This window comes from Balaenoptera physalus (genome assembly GCF_965194825.1).
Source record: "Balaenoptera physalus genome assembly, chromosome: 15".
Lineage (NCBI taxonomy): Eukaryota > Metazoa > Chordata > Mammalia > Artiodactyla > Balaenopteridae > Balaenoptera > Balaenoptera physalus.
Window position 1 is genome coordinate 22,490,625 of NC_138894.1, and position 26,177 is coordinate 22,516,801.

Sequence of the window (26,177 nt, forward strand, 5' to 3'; positions counted from 1 at the left end):
CCAGTTACTCCTCCAAACTATCACCTCCGCCCTCATCCCCTCACTTTTAGCAGATATATTCCTCATCTAGTTTATTAATAACATCATAGTAATCACTTCTTCCCTTACTTAGATGTTTGCACAAGCCTTCTAAAACTTGTACCACTTCCATACCCTCCTAAACAACCTCTACATTGCTTCCAAAGTCACCTATCTGAAATGCAAGTTGTATTCCTTCACTCCCTCAATAACTTTAAGAAGTCGACACTATTTTAAAAATTAATCTCCAACAGGCACATAGCCCTTGTCAGTGGCCTTAGTCACCACTTGGTGCCCATAAAGAATCAGAGTTAACTAGTGCAACACATCATCTGAGACTAAGTGTACCAGTAGTGAGTAACAGAGGGGAACAAAATTTGCCACCCCAAAATGTGTCTCTTTTTCTTTTTTTTTAATTTGTATTTATTTATTTACTTTTATTTATGGCTGTGTTGGGTCTTCGTTTCTGTGCAAGGGCTTTCTCTAGTTGCAGCAAGTGGGGGCCACTCTTCATCGCGGTGCGCAGGCCTCTCATTATCACGGCCTCTCTTGTTGCGGAGCACAGGCTCCAGACGCTCAGGCTCAGTAATTGTGGCTCACGGGCCTAGTTGCTCCGCGGCATGTGGGATCTTCCCAGACCAGGGCTCGAACCCGTGTCCCGTGCATTGGCAGGCAATTTCTCAACCACTGCGCCACCAGGGAAGCCCAAATGTGTCTCTTTGACATGAGGATTAATATAGGCAGAAGACTCAGAAAGTTTTTCGTATTACTTTCCCTTTAACTGCCTAAAAGAATTTAGATAAAGGGTCTGGGCCTGGAATAGAGCTGTCACCTGAGAGATCTGCAAAGAATATGGGCAGGGGGGCGGTGGGGGGAACTCAGCAAGGCCTAGAGATCAGAATCCCCTCCGTGTCCCATTGTTTCTTCCTGGCCCAGCAAATATTTGTTTACCAAATATTTGCTTTTTCATCTCCATGTGAATTGCCTTCCTCTCCTTTGAAGTCCCAAGCCAGGACTCTCAACATCCTCTTTTGTCTTTAGCTGAAGAAGGTATCTATGGTGAGGGTTTCAGCCATTTTGGGGAGTTACTCAGGTTTCCTCAGTCTCTCCCATGCATACATGTTATTGAACTTTTGTTTATTTTTTCCTGTTAATCTGTCTCATGTCAGTGTAATTCTTAGACCAACCAGAAGAACTTAGAAGGGTAGAGGAAATTTTCTTTCTCTCCAACAGTAATGTATATAGCTAACAGAAGATTTTGAGAGGAGCAGGAAAAAAGAATTTACATTGACACTACATGGAAAACATAAGGAAAATACAGACCCAAATGATAATTTTTAACATACTGTTCTCTGAAAATCATGGGCTAATCACCACCTTATCACCTCTGAATACTCTTTATTGTTGGAAAAATGCAGCACTCTGCAAAACAGATGTTTTAGCCAAAATTAATATTCTGACAAAGAAGCTCACTAAGTTGCTATTTTATTCAAGCATGCTACTTGGTGGGGGAGGAGATCTCATTCTCAGGCTTATCAATCATCCAACAGAAAAGGCCTCTTCCTAGTTATAATTTATCCTTCCAGCTTTAAAAAATAATAATAATTAACAGAAGTCTCAATTAAATAGAGTCGGGAGACCAGAGGGTAAGCTCCCACACCCAGTGGTAACAGCAGAGCCCAACAGGAAGAAGAAAGACTCCTCTTCTTTCCCGGCAAGGACATAGCTAATAAAAAAACATGGATTCTTTGTTTACTACAGCCCTCCCAACTTCCTTTTCCCCTCTGTAAAGGAGTTCTCCTTCCCTTGTCATGGGGAGATTACATGTGGCTTTCCATGGCTGCAGACCCTGAGATGTAATTCTCTGCTTACTCGTTTTAAATCCATCTTTGCTTGAGAAATATGTGGTAGTCTATTTGCTTTAGGGTGCTATTTTGGTGGCCTGTATGAAGACCAGAGAAGACCCCCAATGGCTCCAGGCTGGTGAGTAAACAGGTACAATACCCTCAGTGGAGCCCACTGAGCTCACTGCTTTTCTCACCTAGGTTTTGAGCTTTCTCCTGGATCTGAGCTCATGCTCTCTTTGTGTTTAAAGCTCTCCAGGCTTTAATCAGGAACTAATTTAAGGTTCTGTGCTTTATGGTTCAGGCTTCATTCTGTATGGGAATACTCACTTGGCACTTTGGTCTGATTTTTAGATCAGACTGTTTCAGCCAAGACTGGCTGAGAAGCTGTCAACTCATTTCTTCAGAAACAGGGGCTGCTTCACTGAAACTGTGTCAGTTCAGCCTTTGGTCCATTCCTTTGAAATAGGGGCTGCTCTCTGGAAACTGGCTAAAGAGCCTTTGTCTGGAGCCTCCAGGACAAAGCCTGTTTCCTTAGAACTGGCTGATATTAGCTTGCAGGCTGTTTGAGTTGCAAGCTTTTTGAATTGAGTTGTTTAAGCTGCAAGCTATTTGAGCTATTGGAAAATTATTCTTCACTCTAGTGAAAAACCTCTGAGAAATAGGATCCCAGTTATTTAAATACTGCTGAGAACCCCTTGTACCCTTCCACAGGGACTCCATGATTTTATGTTTAAAAACCATGTTCCTTCCTCATGTGCATTTCTAACTAAATGGACCAACCTGACAAAGGGAAATTTAGAATATCAATGCCATTACAGGGAAATTTTGAAATTCCCACATTTAATTTTCTTAAAACTGAATTGGACTACAATAGCTCAAAATTTTTCATAACTGAATAATATGCCTACTTTGGTTTTTTGAGGTTTCCAAAGATTATCAGGAGCCAAGAATTGCCTCCCTGCAAAATCAGATTTGAAGACTAACTGCAGCAAACAAATGATTAAAGAAAGATGAAAGGGCTCCCGAAGCCTCAGGCTCTTATTCCTTGGCTTCTTTCTCTCAGACTCCTTCTCTGGCACCATTTTTTCTCTCTCTCTCTCTACTCCTCCTGGCCAGATTTTGCCTCCAGCACCATCTTCCTCCTTCCCCTCTATACCACCTACACCTCCTATGTACCCTCAGTTCCCCCATAAAAATACTCTCGCTGAACTTCCATTTTTCTCTGAAACTTGTCCCACTTCCTTTTCCTCTGAACTTGTCAAAACGTGTCCTTTTAAAAGTAAGCCAGGCTTCCCTGGTGGCGCAGTTGTTGAGAATCTGCCTGCCAATGCAGGGGACACGGGTTCGAGCCCTGGTCTGGGAAGATCCCACATGCCGCGGAGCAACTAGGCCCGTGAGCCACAACTACTGAGCCTGCACGTCTGGAGCCTGTGCTCCACAACAAAAGAGGCCACGATAGTGAGAGGCCCACGCACCGCGATGAAGAGTGGTCCCCACTTGCCGCAACTAGAGAAAGCCTTCGCATAGAAACGAAGACCCGACACAGACAAAAATAAATAAATAAATTAATTAATTAAATAAAAAAAAAAAGTAAGCCTTCTGAGGATCCAGAAACTAAACCCTCAATTTCTTATATTCCCTGAACTAAAGCTAAACTTTAACTCACAGACAAAAATTTCCCAAAGTAACCAAAGATCCTCACAGATTTGCTGAGGAATTTAATACAGTTATTCAAATTCATCAACCTGGTTTCTCTGATTTATATCAGCTAGTTCATCTGCTTTTTGGTGAAGGCCAAGCCCAACATGGAATGAAAACTGCTAATTGTGAAAATTCTGAAAGGTCTCTAGAATTACAATTGGGAGAGCAGCCCTCTAAGTTATTATATGATCAGTCTCAGGCAATTGCTAGGCAACTTCATCAGCAATTCCTAAGGCTTTTCCAAAGCCTGTTGATTGGGACAAAATGCAAGCTTGCACACAAAAATCTGGTGAATCTGTTCATGACTATTACAACTGACTTCATATTAGTTTTAAGGAGAATTCTGATCTTCCTTCAGATGATGATCCCAGCTGAGGAGTTTTTAACTCTTTTTATTAGTCAGTTGAACTGGGACTTTTCCCTTCAGACCAAGATGGAATGGGAAAGTACATTCACTCTACATTTAGTTATTCTGGCAAACCAGCTCTTTCACACTCTAGAAGAGTCACCTCCAAGGAAGACCACCAAACATCTTTATCTTCAACTCCAGCAAATGAAGGCTCCTTAACAAAAACAAAATCCTCCTAGTTTCTGCTATTATTGCAAAGAGCCATGAAATTGAAAAAGAGATTGTCACAAAGGTAAGCACTTCAGGCACCTTCATCCCTCTAACCAGCCTTTCCAACATCCTCCCAGTCCTCAATGATGGGGCTCTGAGGAACTACAGGAGCTCTTCCCAATCCTCCCTTGAAATCATCCTGGAGAAACATTTCTTCAGTTTTGGGATGACTGTCTTCCAGTCCTAACTGACAATGTAGCCACTGCTCAACCCCACTATAATAAAGCAGGCCCTGCCTCAGAGTACTAAAACAGTTCAAATAGTGGAGATCTCTAATGAACCTCAAGAGGTTCCTGTCTCTGAACTTATTCCCTTTTGTTTAGGCTTTTTGAGACACATAACATTTTCTCCTTAGTTCCTCCACCCTATCCATTTATTAGGTCAAAACTTCTTTTAAAAGTATCATGCCAGAATTTCTTTCCCTCAAAAGGGAGAAACAATTCTAGAATTTGACAGTAGTCATCAAAGTAAGCAAAGAGGTGAAAAAATGATCCCTTGACATCTTTTATTTGTTCCATATCTGACTGTACTAGAGCAAACTCACGAAACACTGATAATCTATTCCTATTGAATTCACTAGCACCTTCCTTATGGGCAAAATCTCCAACTGATATTGGCAAAATTCACAGCACACCTCCCATCTAGATTCAAGTAGATCCCTCAAAACCTCTTCTCAGAATTAATGAATAGCCTATAAGTAAAGAAGCTCTTCAAGATATAAAGCCCATAATAGAAGACTGAGCTCAAGACCTCATTATCCCTTGTACTATCCCTTGTATTATCCCTATTTTACTGGTGAGAAAACCTAAGACCTGAGGGTGGAGCTTTGTTGAGGACCTCCAAGTAATAAACAGCTTTGTTAACCCTCAGTACCCTATTGCTCATAACTCTCCTACTTTACTAACATCCATTCCCATCAGAAGTAAATTCTTTATGGCAATTGATTTATGCAGTGCATTCTTTAGTGTTCCAATTGATGAAGCTAGCCAATGCCTTCACTTGGGAAGAAAAACAATTCACTGGGACAGTAATGCCTCAGGGTTTTTTTTTTTTTTAATTATTTATTTATTTATTTATTTAATTTATTTATGGCTGTGTTGGGTCTTCGTTTCTGCACGAGGGCCTTCTCCAGTTGCGGCAAGTGGGGGCCACTCTTCATCACAGTGCGCAGGCCTCTCACTATGGCAGCCTCTCTTGTTGCGGAGCACAGGCTCCAGACGCGCAGGCTCAGCAATTGTGGCTCACGGGCCCAGTTGCTCCGCGGCATGTGGGATCTTCCCGGACTGGGGCTCGAACCCGTGTGCCCTGCATTGGCAGGCAGACTCTCAACCACTGCGCCACCAGGGAAGCCCATGCCTCAGGGTTTAATGAGAGTTCTTATTTCTTATAAACCTGAAGACTGATCTGGATGATATAAAGTTCCCTAGAGGGTCTATTTTGTGGCAACAGACCACAAATAGATGATTTGCTTCTTTGCTCTCTTTCCCAAGCCTCCTCACAGGAAGACAGCATTCACTCGATAAAGCTCTTAGCCTTAAAGGGACATAAGGTTCCAAACCCAGTTTGGAATGTAATATTTACATTATCTGATATCAGAACAAAGGCTACACCTAGATCCAGATAGACTTTGTGGTTTCCCAAAACCCAAAACTAAAGCACCAACTGAGAGTTTTTCTTGGGCTAGTTGGTTATTGCCAAAACTAGATCAAATTTCTCTCTTATGGCCAAATCTCTCATTTTTATTGTTTTATTAAACAATTAACAACCTTAATTTTATAGAAGGAACCAGACAACTTAGCTGTCAAGGCCTTAAAGGAGAGTTTGATGAAACCACCTGCCCTTGGGCATCCCAATTATCAGATTCTCTTCTTTCCATTTTGTATATGAAAAAGAAGGGAATGCCCTTGAAATACTCACCCAAAAACACAGGGACCACTATCAACCCGTAGGATATTATAGGTAGCAACTGGACGCTATCGCACGAGGATACATCCTTGCCATAGAACCATTACAGCCACTGCCCTTTTGATTAATGCCACTGAGAAAATTCTCATGGTATCCCTTTTAATCATTTTTGTACCACATGCAGTTGAAGTTCTCATGAATTATCACCTCATTCAACATTTCTCAGTCAGCTACCTCACCTCCCAAGAAGTCCTATTGTTAACTGCTCCTCACATAACTCTTCCATTGTAATAACCTTAGGCCTGCTGCTCTTCTCCCCTCCAGCCCTGACAAACTCTCTCACTACTGCTTAACACTGAAGGATCACCTCTTGTCTCCTCATCATGATCTACAGGAAATTCCTCTGGGTAGTGCTGACTTTTCATGGTTCACTGATGGTTCTTATTTAAAAGGTGACAATGGCAAATATTATGCTGGGTATGCTACTGCAACTCCTTTTGATGTTGTTAAGGCAGCACCTTGACCTATGGCTATTCAGCCCAACAGGCTGAATTATACACTCTTACATGGGCTTGCACTTTAGCAAGGACCAAATTGCCAATATTTATACTGATAGTTGATATGCTTTCAGAGTAGTTCATGATTTTGGAATGTTGTGGAAGCAACATGGCTTCTTTATTTCCAGCAGAAATAAAATTAAGAATGATCCTTATGTTCAGGAATTACCTGCCACTTTAAGATTCTGCAGCATTCTAAACTTGACTCTCTGGAAGCTAAGGGAAATCACCTTGATGATATTTCCACAAGGAATGCTGCCCTTAAAGGGATCAACAGCAGCCAAAACTCAAAAGGGATATTCACCCAAATGATAACTTAAAAACTGTCTAGAGAAGCCCAACAACTGGTCTCTGTAAAGGAAAAACAAGATTGTAAGAGAAGTTCTGATTTGGACCAAATAAGAACCCAGTCCAACTGGAAACTCTAAAATTCCCACTCCTCACCACTGTACATGCATTAAACCATTGGTCTACTGATAAAATGATATCATTCATGAATCAGTATTGGTGGGGAAACATTAACAAGGCTGCAAATGTGCTTACTTCACTTGTCCCATTTGTCCAAGGTATTACCCAGGGAAGTCTGTTTGTAGTGCTCCCAGCATTTTCAACTGCCTAATGGACCAAGTATGACAAATGGATTTCATACAACTTTCTCCATCGCATGGCTATAATTATTTTTTAGTCATGGTCTGTATGTTTTCACACTGGACTGAAACCTTCCCTGCAGACAGTCTACTGCTTTTCCATGGCTAAAGTCCTTTTGGAAAAGATTTTATCCCTACCTAGAGAACTCCTCTTGAGCTTCACAGTGATCTATGAACATATTTTACTGGCCAGATACTTTAACAAGTCTGTGCTGTTAGGCTGGTTTCACAACACTTTCACTGTGCTTACCACCCTCAATACTCTGGTTTAGTTAAACACACTAATGGCATTATTAAGATTCAATCGGCACAATTTGTAAAGGCCCTCCAAACAACTTGGCCAAAGCATTCTCACTGATCCTTTTATTTATTATTATTTTTTAATGACAAAGATGCTCTAAATTTATTAATATTTTGGAAAAAAATTTCTGTTTTTAGTTCAACACAGTATATACATTTGAAAATAGTCGTAAATATATGTGACAGATATTATATATTCAGTCCAAAGACAATGCCTTTTTGCCTGTTTGGTATTCCAAACCCATTTTAATAGTACTTTGATAGATTCCTTCTGGGCCTGGTGACTGCCAGGTCAGAAGTCATGGTGCTAGGCTAACTCAGTCTCAAAGATTTCTGCGGAACATGATAGATCCTCTGTAAAAACAAAAATAAAACAAAATAAACGAAAAGACACTTCCATGGTGAAATAAGTTTGGGAAGTAATGCACATTAATCTTCGTCTTGGAATTCACAAAGCAAAATAAGCTATTGAAATTTCCAAAAAGTTCTGAAATAATAACGGCTATTTACTTTTGTTTATCCTAGATTCTAGGTCTTAGAGATTTCAAATCTTATTTGACTACAAAATCTTTTCTTCCCACCACACTTGTTAGCATTCCTAAAACTAATGCTCTGAGGAATACACTCTAAGAAATGCTGTCAGCCAAAAGAGAACAAAGACTCTGCCTGTTTCTCTTTATTTCCACTGGGGAGTACAAGGCCAGGCACATAGTAATTTTAAAAAGAAGTAATTCATTTCTTAAAAAAGAAATATCTTACATATACAGAAAAGTATAGAGAATGTTATGACAAATAGCTATAGACTCACTCCCACGTTTAATAAGTATTAATATTGTACAGTATTTGTTTCAAATCCTTTCTTTTTTAAACAAGCAAGTTATTACAGATACCATCCAAGTCTTATCTCTAACTCCATATTCATCTCCAAAGTAACCACTATCCTGAAGTTGGTCTATATTCAACTCAATCCATGTATGCACATTTTAGACTTTTACTATACACATATGCGTTAAAAGTAATATAAAATATGTTTTGTATGTTTAAAAATGTACCTGGACTCTTATAACTGAGCTATAATAAGATGATCAAGCCATTAAAAGTCAGTCAAAAGACTGGATTTTTAAAAGCAACTGAAACTCTCGTACATTGCTGATGAAAATTGTATAGTCATCTTGGAAAACTGTTTGGCATAAAGTTAATAGGTATCTACCCAAGAGAAATGAAGACTTGGGTCAACAAAATAACCTGTCCATGAATGTTTACTTTATTCATAATGGCTCCAAACTGCATACAACCCAAATGCTCATTAACTGGTGAATAAACAAATATTCAATGGAATATTACTCAGTGATAAAAAGAGATTAATTACTGAGACCTGAAACAATACAAATGGATCTCAAAGGCAATACTAAGTGAAAGAAATAGATACAAAAGCCTACATAGTATATGATTCCATTTATATAACATTCTGGAAAAAAAAATAGAGATAAATAATCAGATTAGTGGTTGCCAGGGGTTGGAGTTGGGTGAGGGGATTCACTACACAGAGACATGAGGAAAACTTTTTGAGTGAAGGAAATATTCTATATTTTGATTTTGATGATGCCATTGGTCTTTTTAAATCTCAGATCCAGCCCTTTTGGAACTCATAAACTCTCACCTTTTGAGATAGTCACAGGCTTCCCAACATACTTGGCTCTTGCTTCTTTTGATCCACAACTGATAAAAGGAAAAATACACCAATATTTCAAAGGTCTAATTGTTTCTATTAAAAAATAGTCATGTTTTGGTACAGCAATCTTTTCAAAGTGTATTCTCATAATACAAAAAGACCTTAAACATCACAGGTTGCAACCTGGAGACTCTATTAGAAAAGACACCTCCAGAAGAACTCTCTTCAACCTCACTGGAGAGGCCCATATCAAGTACTGCTAGCCAACCTTTGTGCTGTCAGACTCCAAGGAATAGACTCTTGGATTCACGTGATGTACCTAAAAAAGCACTGAGCCCCACCTGGACCAGCACAACATCTGGTAACTTGAAAGTAAAGATTTCCCGGAATTAAAGCAGATGACATCCGATAAGACAGTTTTCCCAAGATAAATGAACAAAGTATGTTGGAAATTTAGTGCCAAACCTTTGCTGATGACATAACACTTCAAATGATCTCCAGTGTCTATGATCTTGTTAACTTACGGACTTCAGATTAAAAGTACCTGAGAGTTCTGCATCCTACCCCTCGTTGTTACTTGCATGTGACCTCAGTAGGTTCCCAGTCTGTGAGCTTTCCCTCCAACGTGAGACACTACACACAGTAAAGGTCCTTCTTGACACTGAGGGAGAAAAAGCCACTGAAACTAGAAAACCTGACTCTTGATAAGTGATGCTTTCAAAGATCTTTATCCAAAGGGGGAAGTGTAAAAAAATTAATAAACAGAAATCTCAATTTTAAAAATTTGGGAGATCAGAGGATTGAGCTCTCATATTCTGTGATGACAACTGTGCCCAACTGGAAGAAAAAAAGACTCCTCTTCTTTCCTGGCAAGGATTTAGCCAATGAAAAGCCATGGATGCTTTGTTTACTACAGCCCTCCCAACTTTTTTTTCCCTCTATAAAAGTGTTCTTCTACCATTGCCATGCAGAACTTGCACATGGCTTGCCTGGTTGCAGACCCCAATTTGCAGTTCTCTTCTGATCCTGAATAATTCCATTTTCACTGGAGAAATATCTGGCAGTCTATTTGTTTCAGGTCAACAAGTTTCTACTAAGCTACACCATAAACTGTACTTTATGCTCAATTAATAGTGTACTTCTAATGAAACTTTATATTACCTAGCATCTTTGGTCATGTTAATCACACCCCACTCCCTCCCCAATTGATCATCTCATTCTTACTCTTCAAAACTCTTCACAGGGGCCAACTCCCCTTAAATTGTTTCCCTGACACTTCTGCTGCTTAGAATTGAGACTTCTGAGGCATTTTTGGTATTTTTTTAAATAAGTCTTAAAAATCATCCTTTCCCCACTATCCAAAATGTGCTACAACTTACATTTTATTTTTTTAGCATTTTCAAAGAAGATATTTCTCAAACTCTAACCCAGTGTCTTAATTTTTTATAGATAATGATGTCTTTTTAATATCCACCTGAACTTATTCTTTTTTTTCTTATTTTATTCTTTAAGTATGCAGAAAAATAGTTGGTTGCAATCCTTCTCAGAATAGTCCACTCCATGTTTTATTACATGGATTAAAGTCAAACTATAAATTCCAGTGAATTTGCCTCCAGCGCTTAACCTCAAGATTTGCTTTGTCCCTGAATCATCAGAAAGAAGTTGGTCACTGATGCAGAGACAATTAACCACTCCAAATAAGAACTATATGTTTTATGTTATTATATCTCTATTGCTTTATTTTTATTTTGCTCAAAAAATAACCATGGTACAAAACATAATAAATGATGACTGTGTAACTGTCATTCTGGTCAGAACAAAACAAAATCAGCTGGTGTTTTTCTTCATCTGGTAGATTTTTTTCCTAGCAGTTCAGTACATGTTAAAAAATAAACATACTTTTCTAGGATTAAAAAAATTGGCAATTTATGAATATAGTTTATGTAAAGACTTATTAGTCACTAAATGATAAAAAGAAGAAAAATATTGAAAAAAATTAGGTATGTAAAAGAAAAAAATTCCCATATCTAGAAACATGATTAAGATTGCAATTTGTAACCTCCTTTTGGAAAGAAATAAGCATTTCTCTGATAATTTTTGAAATACCTTTCTGATGAACTACAATGGATTTAAAATTTGGTTTGAAAAACCAGTGACTCAGCTACCATATGGTCAGTTGCCCTTTAGTCATGAGTCTAACAGTATTTATCCAGACTTTCTTTTTATATTTGTATCAGTGTAACAATTATTATCTAATCATTTTCCTCACTTATAAAATATCCCTACCAAGAATGGCTCTTTGAATTAGCCTACTAGAGCATTTTCTCTTGCATACAAACTATGATAAAACTTAGACACAGGCTTATAATCAACTTATCTGATGTTTTCTCTAGCCAGACTAACTAAATTCTAAGGGACTGTGTCATAGTTTAAGGCATTTATCAATCACACTATTTTTTAGAATTGCAAAAATAGAGCACAAATGAAAAAGAACATAAAATCAACTATATGTAAGGGAGAAAATTCAAGGGAGATTTAAATCTTTGAAAACAATGTTAACAATATATAATGCAAAAATTTCCATGAAAATAGTGTAAACAAACACCAATATAATAACACTATTGCCAATAAGGCATGCATTTTTATCACTACATTATATGCAATATTAAATTTATACTGAACTTGCTTTCATATAGCTTTTAACTTTTTAAAATGTTTCATAGCCATTACCACATTTCATCTCATTTAGTTGGTTTTACAACATAATTCTGCTTTTCTTGTTCTTGCACATTAAGAACAGAAAGAGAAAAGATAATTCATTCAAAAGGAGTTTAAAAAGCATTTTCTGTCACCAGAAATGACAAGTCATAAACAGTAACTCATGAAAAGGCCTGTAACCAAGACTTTTTACCAAACAAGTGATCTTCCAAGTCTGTCTTTCCTGCCACCATTTGAGTCTCCTTGTTTCATTCCATATCCCCAGCTACTCCTATAATGACAGTATTTGTCATCATTTTCTTGAGAGACAACTTCTAGTCTAGTAAAGATCCATAATCCAGCTGCATAACTGGAACAGCGTGGACCAGAGCAGCTCAGTCACTAAGAAACGTCGATGTTACTCAGCCCACGAATGAGTCACCAGGGCTCCAAGAAAAAATCACAAAACAGCAAACGTCAAATTTGGTATAATGGACTAAAACCACCCAATTATCTGACATTATCATTTAACAACATCACCATTTTCCTGAAGTAATTAATTCCTATGGCCCTATTTCATACTTAGAGGAAGAAATATTGTTTGTGAGAATATGACTAGTGGTATAGTAAGTTATCTTTAAGACATTATCCCATTGAACCTGGAAAGAGAATTTCCTTAGGGAATCTGTGACATAGTTCCCAACTACTTACTGTAATCCCTGCTGCTGAAGGTGATCATTTAGAACAGAACTTGTTCCAATAGTTATTATCATTTCCTATAAAAGATACTCAATCTAATTCATCATCAATGATAAGAATAATAAAAACTAGTATTTGTTGAGCACCTTTTTGGTGCTAGGCACAAATCCAGCCCTTCACATAGAGTATCTCATTATAATCTATTAATAAATATAACAACTCAGCGATAAAAATTTAAGTCTGAGCCTTCAGGGGTGTTCTCTCTGATAGCATGCCTTCAGTGCTTCAGCCCTTGCTACTGCATTTCATTTCCTTCTGTCTCTGCTCCTGCCCTTCCGTGGCAATCTTCCCCTCTTGGCCTGGCTAAGTTCCAAGCTGCAGAAGGCACTGGTGTACACCAGAACCACAGGGGTCTGCACTGAAGTTCTCCCCTTGGAGCTTATCAATGAGCCTCCAGAACTTCCTTACACATCACAAAATTCATGGCACTGTTGAATCTGGTGGGTTACTTGGTCTGAGTGACAGATTTGTCATGATTCTTCTGGTTGTTTCAGGGAATGATACAGGTGAAATAAATTGTAATATGAATGGGAATCACAAGTTCTACAAGCCTTATATCTTTGCTGCTGGCACTAATCTATGAAATTCCTCCTGGGATGCAGTATTAGTTCTGATTTATCTTGTCCAGGGAGGAGGGGTCAGAGGTTTCTTGTTCTTTCCTATTTTACTGGCTTTTACTTCTACAGGTCAGAGAATTAATTTGAAGGTTCCACCCCGAATCAGAGTATCCAACCAAATTTTGTATACAAGAACCAAGGAAATTAGCACAGAATGGGACTGTGAATCCCTGGATGAACTGTGAGACAATAAAAGCATGTATGATGCTTCTGAATGCCTAGGAGTATCACTCCCTTACGTAACACACCAGTGGAGTTATCTCTTTTATATCATTTCAGAATCTCATCCTGAAGGTTTGCTTTATAGGGCCATTTCTAGTACCAAGTATCTTAGTCTGAGTTTCTGCAAAGTGGATTCTTAAGAAAGGGCTTGTGTTGATTATTTTGGGAAGCAATCCCCAAAAAGGAAAAGTGAATACTTATGGGAAAAGAAACAGAGCAAAAGGGAAAAACAAACCCAATGGTATATTTTCAAGCTGATTCCCACTGTAGGGATTTGGAACTTGATAATGCTGGGCACCTTTGCAGAGGCATGTAAAATGCACTTCATCAATGTCTGCCCAGAGCAGAGGAAAAGAGGCATTTATCTACTGGCTCCAGTGCCTCCATCTGTAAGAAGATCAATGACCTGAAACTCAAGGTTTATACATGACTCAGTGTCTAGATGGTATCTCCCAAGAAATCTGAAAATCTGTGACAGAAACATGCCCTGGGGCAGAAAGGAAGAGAAAGTAGATGCAGCTGAGCCAGATGTTGTTACATTACATCTGTGGGAAGCTGGTCACCACAAGGGCTAAAGAATATGAAAGGGGACACAAGAGATTTCTAGTTCAATCTTTCACCTCGTTTAAAAACACTTCATCCTCTATAACAAATTAAAATGTAGAGAAACCATTCTCAAACCCTTTCCAGCTTTTCTAAAGAGCCTTTAATTAGCAAATAAACTCACTATTACCTTTTGTTTTGCTTTTTTTTTTAAAGCTACATATTATATCATTACTTTTATTTATTTCTTTAATTGAAGTACAGTTTGCTGTACAATATATATACTTTTTAATTTTATTTATTTTTGGCTGCATTGGGTCTTCGTTGCTGCGTGCGGGCTTTCTCTAGTTGTGGCAAAGCGGGGCTACTCTTTGTTGATGTGCACAGGCTTCTCATTGAGGTGGCTTCTCTTATTGTGGAGCACGGGCTCTAGGCGTGTAGGCTTAAGTAGTTGCAGCACACGGGCTCAGTAGTTGCAGTATGTGGGCTCAGTAGTTGTGGCTAGGAGGGCTCTAGAGCGCAGGCTCAGTAGTTGTGGTGCACTGGCTTAGTTGCTCTGCGGCATGTGGGATCTTCCTGGACCAGGGCTCGAACCCTGTGTCCTCTGCATTGGCAGGTGGATTCCTAACCACTGCGCCACCAGGGAAGTCCCTCACTATTACCTTTCCTTGGATGACAAAAAGCACAAATCTGGATGTCAGGCATTGCTGGATTAAAATATGTTTACAGCTTCCCTGATATATTCATCCAGAAGTAACAACTGAATATTTTTCAAGATTCCAAGGACCAGCTCTATTAAAACCCATCCCCAGAACCCCTTTATATCATTTCTAAATGATCCGAGCCTTGCAGACCAGATGCAAACAGTCAATGGTCAGCACCACATTGTAACCAAATAATAGTTAGCTATCATCTGCTAAGTCTGGCAAACAAGCTTGCATCCAATTGCAATTTGGTTTCAGAAGGCAACTTATCAGAAAATGGGCAGATTACTCAACACTCCCTCTCCTTCTTCTGCTTAAACTCCAGCATGCTCTTCGTGGACTCCCAGCAACACACCTTCCTAGAACTGGAGTCCCTCCCTCCTTGCCATCCATCTTGGCTGTCGCCTTTTTCTGCAGGTGAAAGTGATCTGTTTTGGGCACCTGCTGGCTGGCTCCTCTAAACTCCCCAAGACACCAGTCAGTCCTCTGTAAGAGAGAAGCTGCTGTCATGACTATCCGAGCTGACTCATTTTGGCATTTCCTTTATTTTTCAATATTGAAGCCGTACTGTGGAGATTCTGACAAATAGAGGTAATACCAATTGCAAGTGGGAACCAACGAGGGAGTCAGTTTTCACCCAGAGAGGGAATCAGAACTGTATCTGAGTTGAGAGGCACATATCTGTGCCAACTACAAATTGGCACTTGCTGTCTACCTCTACAAGGATTAAATCATGAGCTGCTGCAGCTGCTGACTTTCAACACCCCCTGAAAGGAGTTCAGGGCTGAGATCAGGGATGTGGCATCATTCTGTGCTCTGGGAAAAACTGGCAGAACAGATCTTCAGACAGATATTTTCAGAAGATTTTATGAGCCCAATTCTTGCATCTCCTTGTATCTAGAAAAGCACTAAAATCATTAACCGTGACATCTGCTCCTTGTGACGAGCAGCAAGTCTCTGCCAAGATGTGTGCTTGACTGCACATCCTTCCTTCACTAAAATCATATGTAACACTGACCTTGCCCCCAGACTGCTCTTTGGAGCAGTTTCTCAGAGCTCCCTGAAATGCTGTCTCCCAGGCTATAGTCCTCATTTTGCCCCAAATAAAACTTAACTCACAACTCTAATATTGTGCATTTCTTTTAGTTGACATCTGAATGCAATGGACAATTGACTGGAGTTTAGAAAAGAGGTTAGAGCTGAACTTTTATGATTCAGGGTAGTGAATGGAAATAGCTTTGGTTGATTCAACAAGCTCCAAAAGAGAAGCGGACATTTTGTCCGTAGTGTTCAGCATAAGTAAGGCACAGAGTGAGCCCCGAAAGCACAGCCACCTTTTCTTTCATAATTCAAAACTCAAGTTTCCCGGAAATTCTTAAAGTTTTCTAACTTTCCAAACTACTTTAAAATCTCTTGTTATAAAAATACATTTTCTTTCCAAATTTGGATTCCAATCACCACACAAGTTCTCTCTTGCATTTTACTTGACAAAGTAATGGCATTCAGCAAAATTTGAAATGCTGACACATAAATTTAACCCACATATGGATTAAAGTTTAATCCACATATGAATGTGAAATTCCACAGAAAACAGTCCTGCGTAACATCTGGAAAACTGTATCAGCCCTTTGGCCTTTCAGATCATGTGACTATTTCTCTTTTAATAGTTGCACATCCCTGAAATCTTCCCTTCTAAGAAAAACTGGCATTATCATATCATTCCATAGAGTAAGTTATTACCATGACTACTGACCAACATCTGTGTTTAAGATGTTGCTTTCTTTATGACAGATGAAAAAAATATGTTTTCATAATGATCACTAACATAACCCTGTGGAAAAATAAATTAAATATAGTTTATAAAATGAAAAGAATATGCTAATGTGACATTAAGACTGCAAATTTGAGGCTCCTTTCAGTTTAATGATGCTAAACAATTTTAAGAAAAAATTTTAAAGTTACAGTAGTAGTTTTCTCGCTCTCTCCTTTTCTAAGCCTCATTATTTGTCCAAAGACACATCAGCCCAATTAATACCTCCAAGTCCTTGTTATGTACAGTAAAACAGTGGGGACTTTACATTTCTGCATCATTCTTCATAGGATGTACAAAATGAGATCCTTCCATGGTATCTTCCACACAACTTATTTCTACATGCTCTTCTGGACAAGAAGACAGGAAAGCTTTTGGAGGGAAAAAATTCAAACTGTACCAGGAAGGTTCCTTTCTTTGTATTAGTTCAACAGCTATATTTTATTTTTTTGATTTTTGTTGAAGATAGTTGATTTACAGTGTTGTGTTAATTTCTGCTGTACAGCAAAGTGACTCAGACATATATATCTTTTTTTTCATATTCTTTTCCATTATGGTTTATCAAAGGTATTAAATATAGTTCCCTGTGATATACAGTAGAACCTTGTTGTTTATCCATCCTATATATACTAGTTTGCTAATCCCAAACTCCCAATCCAAGAAGATCCCTTTTCAATCTGCTTTGTGGAGGCCAAGCCTATGGATGGTCAATACTGCAAGAAGCCTGACCAGAGACAAGATTAAAGCACCTAGGCACACATTTAGATACACATGTATACAGCATTTAGATATACACACACATATATAAGAAAAGGGGAAATGAGGGCTGGCAGGGTTTGTAATAAGATCTGAGATTACACATAAATTTTATCTGAAAGTTGAGACCCAGACAATGGTTTAATTCTGCCTGGAAAAGTGTTCTTTACTTCCTCTAATTTCAAATGGCTAGATTGCAAATATGGGCTGTGGCTCACCAGAGGGAACAAGAAAAGAGAATGAAAATGGACTTTATAACTGACATTCATCCACTTTTCTTCAAGAATACATCATATGTCCTGTTTTTAATGCTGTCATGCTAACTTTCCCCTCAACACCTTAGAAGATTCAGAGTGTTAGCTCAAGTTCGTGCACCCGATGCACAGTGAGGCCAAACAAACTGAAACAGAGAAAGGTTTATTGCAAGGCTCTGCAAGGAGATGGGTGGCTCATGACCTAAAAAACCCCAGAGTTCCCCGAAGGGTTTCAGCAAAGCACTTTTAAAAGCCAGGAGAGGAACGGGGAGTCGCAGGGTACAAGATCAGCTGGTGCGCAATTCTCTGATTGGCTGATAGTGAGGTAGCAGGGTGGTGTCACAGGGTTTACCATTATCAGTTCTTAGGCTCAAGGAGGCCTGGGGCTATGTGCTCATGGTCATCAAGTAGTGAACATCTTCCATTTGGTGGGGGAGGGGCGGTGTTTCACATCTGCAAAACAACTCAGGAAATGTGCATCAAATACTTCTATCTACGGACTTCCCTGGTGGCACAGTGGTTAAGAATCTGCCTGCCAATGCAGGGGACACGGGTTCGAGCCCTGGTCCAGGAAGATCCCGCATGCTCGGAGCAACTAAGCCCGTGCGCCACAACTACTGATCCTGCGCTCTAGAGCCTGCGAGCCATAACTACTGAGCCCATGAGCCATAACCACTGAAGCCCGCGTGCTTAGAGCCCGTGTTCCACAACAAGAGAAGCCACTGCAATGAGAATCACGTGCAGCACAACAAAGAGTAGCCCCCGCTCACCACAACTAAAGAAAGCCCACGCGCAGCAAGGAAGACTCAAGGCAGCCAAAAATTAATTAATTAAAAAAACCAAATACTATTATCTAGCTACTTCAGAGAGGAACTAAAGCAGAGGATATGGGGGAAGGCCTTATGGTCCTGCTCGGTTACAAGATGTTCATTGAGGACCCCAGTCCTCTGTTTTTCATGTTTTCTGGGAGTGAAAACGAATGACACCACTGTCCTGGGAAGAATGTGCTTTATGAAGACATCCTCAAAGTGTTATTCAAAATCCCCGTCTTCCAGGAATTCATTTCAGTGTTTTCAAATGTATTCTCATTTTTAGGTATTCAAGTGTCTGTCTCCTCCTTCAATTAATGAGACCGAGTTCTTCTGAGTCCCCTTTGAAGTCTTAGCTTGGTCACATCATAATTTCTTGATGCCTCACATTAACTTGCTATTCTTCCAAGCACAGCTTTATTGTCATTAAAAAGTTTGCCTTCTTATATAAATGACTTGATTTTTACTAGAACCTATTTCACTCCAGTGCTTCATCTCCTATTCTGCATTTTGTGTTAAAAAGATTTTAAATTTTTCCAAAAATCCCCTGCTTTAATCTGATTAAAAAGGAAAAATGTCCTGTTATACAATATAGCGTAGTCCTGACAGTTTTTTTTTTTCTTTTTTGTAATGCAAGTGCCTGATTTAAGCTTTGATTGCGGAGCCATCCATTTCAAAACGGCATCCACTTGAAAGAAGGCTATCTCAAATAAGCACGTGGCCAGCCATGGACTAGATAAAGAGTCAGACCACCTCCCCCTACTGAGGCTCCTGTGTTTTAAAGATCTTGGTTGATTTCAATAACTGGACCTTTGAGCCACTTGGTTTTTTTTTTTTTTCTCTTCCCATGCTTTAACTTCCCATTCAAATGTTCTAAATTCACCAATAAAGAGTCAGTCCTCAGAACCCTAGGTTCCCACCCTTGACCCCAAAAAAGCAGAACCCCAGGCCCATGAACTCTCTCTGATAAATGGAATATTGTCTGCCATATCAGTAAACAAAGGATGTCACAGTCATCAGCAATTGCAGCCACAGCTGATGGTGAGCTGGTGAGCCCTGAGGGAACTCAGGAAGGAAAAGAATACCTGCCTTCTAGCAGCCATCAGACTGCAGCCACTCCCCATGGTGAGCTCTAAGGAAACTCAGGATGCGAAAACACAGGATAGTGGCCCCAGCTAGCTGAGGTGTATATCAAAGGGATGATTTCAGTGAGCCCAGACTCTTGTATCTTCGCATACATAAAAAAGAGCTAAATTCCTTAACTTGAGATTTCTAGTTTCCTTTAATTAACAGTAACCTTTTGTTCCTACTACCTGCCCTTTGTTACAAAACTCCTATATATGCTGGCTCCCCTACCTTGCCTCCTTGGAGCAGTTTTCTCAGAGATAACCTGAGATGCAGCCTCCCAGGCTTGAAGTCCTAAAAGTTCCTGTAGAATAAAACTTAACTCTCAACCTTTAGGTTGTGAATATGTTTTTTTAGTAGACACTCTCTCGACCTCAACCTCGCTATGTGGCTTCAGGTGTGCTGTGTAATTTCCAGGTCCTGTAAGTAATAAGCCTTTTATTTTTTCAAAGTTTCCTGATGATTATTGCTGAAGGGCATCTTGCAATCATAGTAAAAACCACAAGGGCCAGTCCAACCACAACATTGGTTACTGACAGACTGAAACTGGCACAAAATATACTACTAAAAAGTTTTGATAAATTTGAAATACTGAGTTTTTAAAAGTCCAGGACCCACCAAGACACTAACAATTGTGTTCTTGACATGAAGCTCAGAATAATGATAAAAACATTAGAGTAGGATTCTGACAACCAGGGGATTAGTACCATCTTTCTTTGAATCTGATTCCTGATCTGGAACCATAAGAGCTGGACTAGACCAATGGATCAAAATCCCTTGGAAGTCTAATTAAAACACAGATCATTGGGCCCCACCCCAGAATGTCTGATTCCACAGGTCTGGGGAGGGGTGGAGAATATACATTACTAACAAGTTCCCAGGTGATGCTGATACTTCAGGTCTTGGGACCGCACTGTGAGATCCTCCAGATTAGTTAATGACAAAGATCTTTCTCTCAAGGAATATCTATATATAAATATATAAAAATTCATAAATATAGATACATAGATATCTCTCTGAAAAAGGGTATATTAGTAACAGTGAGAGGGGATGCAGGAATGCTTCCTGTAAATCTGGTATAAGTATAAAGAAGAATAAATGATAATGATGTTTCATTTAATGAAGTTCGCACCAGAAAACAAAGCAATCCTCTAAAGCATCTCATGATAAACCATTAATTTTTACAAATAAGGAAAATTTTTCCCCTTATTTTTTCCTTATGTTTACAAACAAGGAAAGTAGAACATATTTAACTCAAACTTTTTTTTTTTTTTAAGTATTTATTTATTTATTTATGGCTGTGTTGAGTCTTCGTTTCTGTGCGAGGGCTTTCTCTAGTTGTGGCAAGCGGGGGCCACTCTTCATCACGGTGCGCGGGCCTCTCACCATCGCGGCCTCTCTTGTTGCGGAGCACAGGCTCCAGACGCGCAGGCTCAGTAGTTGTGGCTCACGGGCCTAGTTGCTCCGCGGCATGTGGGATCCTCCCAGACCAGGGCTCGAACCCGTGTGCCCTGCATTGGCAGGCAGACTCTCAACCACTGCGCCACCAGGGAAGCCCCAACTCAAACTTTTAAAATGTTTAACTCCTCATCACAAATTCTTTTTGTAAATCAAATTAACAGAAATTTGTAAATTAAATTTATAAATTTAAATAGGCAAACACAAGAGAAATAGAGGCAGCTTTTGTTAGATTAAGCCACTCTTTCTTCTAACAAAGGTTAAGCTTCCAATATAAGCAAGAGAAACAAGACCAGTAATACCACCTTTTAGGTGACCGCTGGCCTGGCATGCCCCGGCTTTTGCTGACCTCCCCATTTTCCATCACATCCTATCCATCCTCCACCTGAGTTTACACTAGATGACTAACTAGTTACTTCCTCATTCTAGTCCTTCATAAATTTTGTAGAACAAAAATAAAAAGCCCCTTTCATAGCCTTCTGGCATTAATAGCTTGTACTGATAATGTTTTATACATTTGATACATTGTTTATATTTTGAAAGGTACCTTTTAAAGACACAAAGTAATAACCTTAATGAGAATTGTGGAAACAGAGCTGGAAATAGAAGAGGAAGAAGGCCCCTCCTTTGAGACTCTGCAAATCACATTGAAAGTGATCAGTTTAACATGCATAACTAGATTGTGAGCCTCACAAGGCACATCTATCTCCACTCCAGCACCTCCAGGAGAGCTAACACAGTATTTCAGGCCAAGGTGGGAATGTTTAATACATACTGGGTGGGTTGCCCGTTTCTGGCATATGTGGGGAAAAATCTTGCATTTGCATTTCTAGTAATCACACTGTAACCATTTCTCATTACCTAACTGATGCTGCTATATGCATTTTTCTTCCTAACCTGATTCTCTTTCGTGGCTTGAAACTCTGCGCCTGCCAAAGGCTACCCACCACGTGTTTGGCAGGTCCATCTGTCGCTTCCCAGTGGGATCCATATCTGCCTGTTGGATGCTGCTGTCCCTCGTAGTTTTTTAAGGAAATCTAACACACTTGAAGTCAGGAGTTAGTTCTCATTGCATGTGTTTTTTTGTTTGTTTTTGTTTTTGTTTTGCAGGGAAAGGGGAACATTTGTTTTTCTATAAGTTTATCATCAACCTGGGTAAAGTTTAAAAAAAATTTAAATAGCTGTTGAAGGGATTATAATGTCAAAAGCTTTCTTAGGTTCCAGAAAGATCTTATAATTAATTTTCTTCCTATTATTTTGCAAGGTCTGCCTCTGTCCTTACTGGCTAAGCAGGGCCCCTGTAAGGGCATCGGGTATCATAAACACAAAAAATATAAATGCATTAAAGTGTAGATGGGCATCTTTGTCTCTTGGGATCTGGTGCTGTGAAACCTGTATCCCCAAATACACATTCTCACAACAAAGATTTTTTAGGGCCCAGAGAAACCCTTTTCCACATCTACTGTCCAATGTCCTCAAAAACAAAAGGCAACTGCCCATATGCTAAGAATTCTCATGTGTTGTTAGAAACAGATATTTCTCCTGGGAACAGGAGGCTTGAAGAAAAGCATTTATTTCACTAATAAGACAAATTAATTAACGTTCCCTTCCCTAAGATAGAATCAATACAATAGATTCTCATACAGAGACATATTTTTTCATAGTAGTGTTAAGTGACTATTTTTTGTGTCTCTTCCTGTTTCGAATTGTGGTTCTGAGTCACACACAAAACATCACAGTAGTCATACAAGTTGCACATGGGGGCAGATATATATAATATTAAGCAATTTATATTACTCCTAAATTTGTATAAATTTAGGTCCCAATTATAGCAAGTATCAATCATGATACACTTTATTTCGGCAACTAGAAAGCCACTGAATAGCAAAATTGCTAATAATTTCTTTCCATAAACAAATTTAATGAGATTTAATTTAATTTTTTTTAAATTAGCTAAAATTTTCAGCTTTATTATTTTACAATTGATTTAAAAATTTAATACTCATTATTATATATTTATTGTGCCCTTTAATTTTAGAAGTTACTTTTGAATATATTAAAGTAATTTTTAAATCATTTATGTAAAATATTTTATACTTTTTAAATTATTCCATTTTAATTTTTGAAAAACACTGAAATTTTTTGTACTTTGATTACTATTACATTTTTCAATCATTTTGGTCATTCAACAGAACATAAATTATGTGAAAATCTTTACTATAATTACATAATTTGTGACTGTGCTGAAATGAAGGCAAGAACACTACATTTTATGTAAAAATACATCATAGTTTGTGTATGTGACTTTGTTTTATTACTTATGCAGCCCATCGACTGAACAGCAATATTTAAAATTAGTTGACCTTGAAATTTTGCTGACTTTCTGTCATACAAATAGTCTGGCATTGCCTATATTTTTCACTATTTTCATTATGAAGTCTGTTTGTCATGACAGGAGGAGAGAACATATTTTAACAGACAGTTTGTTAGCCTGATTCAGAACTCTAATATTTAGACATATGGTAGGTAAGTCTCCAGTGTACTCCTCCTTTGGGCTCACAAATATTAAGGTTGAGCTTATCCTGTTCCATTTTAGGAAATCAAATCAGCCACATAGGATCCATGTTCACACATTCATAACAGTCAACTGAAGAGGGAGCCTGAATTCAGATAGTGAAGCCAGTGATATGTATTGGAAACGATAACAGACTTTGGTTTTGAACAAGACAGACTTATCCTATCCATTATGACTTGGTGCAATATACACACTCTTATTCATAAGATATAATCCTACTTAAATGTTCACTTTGAGGTCAATATCAAGCATTCTAATCTTTTAGATGTCCAAGGCCATGTTGAAATAAAATCCCTATGTCTGCTTTACCATTTATCTTTCTCTGAAGTCTTATTTCCTCTGCCCTCCAAATTTTCACTTTTATTCTTTCCCTTCTTTCTTGCATGTTTTATCTCCTTCATGTGTCTAGGTGGGGGGATACTAGAGAGAGTTGGAAAAAGAAATGAAAACAAAAATGAAGACTAGGGAATTTTTCTGCAATGATACAGTCTGATAATGTATTGTAATTTCTGCACTAGAGTTTAGATTAGCCAAACTGTAAAGAAGGCTAAGATTTACTTTAAGATGCCTCCCCTTCATCAGGATATTAAAATTCTCTAGACTTTCTGCATATCTTGTGAACAGAGGCACTATCTACCATTTGTTTCAAACTATATTGTTAAAGATGTTTGTAGAGCAGAAAGCCCTGGAAAGTAGAGAGGGCAGATAGCAGTTTGCTTATTATTCAGTAAAAATAATGTGCCCCTTGGAAACAAAGGAGAGGCATGCTTACCATCCAATATAAAAGATTCATGTTCCTTTAGCTCAGGGATCCCCAGCAGAGATGCAATCCCACTGTATGCACAGTCCCACATGTGCCCCTCTGTTTCAACCCCATGGGTTTGGAGGGGCAGGGGAACCTATATGAACATGAAGGTCATGCTGCTTTCTGTGCTGTGAGTAGTAAAGGCCTTTGTCTCTAACCTCAGTCCTGTGTCTTCTACTAGCATCTCTGAAACTGCAGCAAGCTAACTTATTAGCTTACCAGTAGCTCGATATTGTACATGCTGTACAGTTCTCTGTTTCATCACTTCCCATTTCAATATCACCATCAGAGATACTCCAGATACTCCAGTTAGGTACATTTTCTCCAGATTGTCACCACACTAACACACATACCACCCAAAAGTCTCTCTCTCTCTGCTGCACAAAATATTTATCCAGCTTAGCACATATAAGATATTCTATTGATTTCTGTCAAGTAAAAAAGTAAGTGTAGTAGTGGACAGGCGCTATCATCCGCTAATTCACATTATGTAATAAATGACTAACAAGATCATGAGGCATTGTGCAGCATAGGTATTGGGTTAGCCAAAATGTTCATTCTGGTTTTTCCATAAGATATTATGGAAAAACCCAAATGAACATTTTGGCTAACCCAATATTATAAGAATAAATACATGTATATAAAATTTTGTCATTGATCAGTTACTTGGATTTCATAAATATGTCATCTTGTTGAATACTCACAATCCACACAGTCATGGGTATTTTCATCTCTGCTTTACTGATTAGGAAACTGAGGAATGATTAAATAATTTTTATAATATCACAAAACCATGAAGTGTTCAATCTTGCACAAGAACTGTAACCCTAAGTTCTGAGATCTTTTCACTATTTTCAAACTTCATGAGATTAATTAAAAAAAAAAAAAATAGTAGAGGTAACTCATTGGAATGGGACAGGTAAAGGAAGAACAAGGAAAAACACATCCGAGTACAAGAGCTTCTTCCCATTGATCACGTCACACTCAGGATAGCTGCCCCTGCCATGATGGACCTGGTGTCATTATAAACTTCATTGCACTGGGCACTGCCACATTTTATTTTGAAAAATGAACACTATAAATTCTATTTATAAAATTTATAAATTTTTTACTGTACAAGAATTGCTTTATTTCAAGCATTTTTTGTCCACATTCTAGTGGTTAAAAGCACAAGTTCTTGAGTCCAAGTATGAATTTGAACCCTCACCCTAAGACTTTCTGTGTGACCTCATGTAAGTTAAGAGAGCAATGATAGAACCTACCACACTGGTTATTCTAATGATGAAATGAGAGATTAAATGCAAATTTTATTATAGTTGCTGAACCATAGAAAGTAATCCATAAATGTTAGTTACTATTCTGGATATTATTATATTTCATCATATTTATGAATTTACTTATTTCTTCTCTCCCAGAAGAATTTAAGATGTCAAGAATTCTAAAGAGTCTAAGATGTTACCTGCCACAGTTTCATGGGGGCAACAATTCCATGGGGCTGGGCATAATGGATGCTTATATCCACAGACGTTTTGTCACAGGAGAGGAACTCTGAACCTAGGGAACCTCAATCTTTTATGGATAGCAAACATATAAGTCCTCTTTTCCTGGGAAGACATTTTCCATTTTTTATTACACTGGACAGTCTCTCAGTGCTGAAAGGAGATATTACTGAGGTAGGAGGTAGATGGGCCCTTGAGCTGCACAGCTGGAGTCTGTCAAATGGAATAAAGTGGAGCTTTGTTTTCCCTAGACATTTCAGGGAAAAAGTTAATGGCAG

General features: G+C 38.6%; 1 protein-coding gene and 1 long non-coding RNA gene across 4 annotated transcripts in view; both read right to left on the bottom strand.

The window, feature by feature from the left end:
* CTNNA2 (catenin alpha 2) overlaps nt 1-26,177 on the bottom strand; it is a 1,185,886-nt gene that overhangs the window by 853,350 nt on the left and 306,359 nt on the right. The gene's annotated exons all lie outside the window — the stretch shown is intronic.
* On the bottom strand, nt 418-25,307 carry LOC309643303. The gene is made up of 2 exons (XR_014253671.1): nt 5,542-25,307; nt 418-5,219 (listed from the first exon to the last, which is right to left on the bottom strand). It is a non-coding gene; the product is annotated as an uncharacterized lncRNA (long non-coding RNA).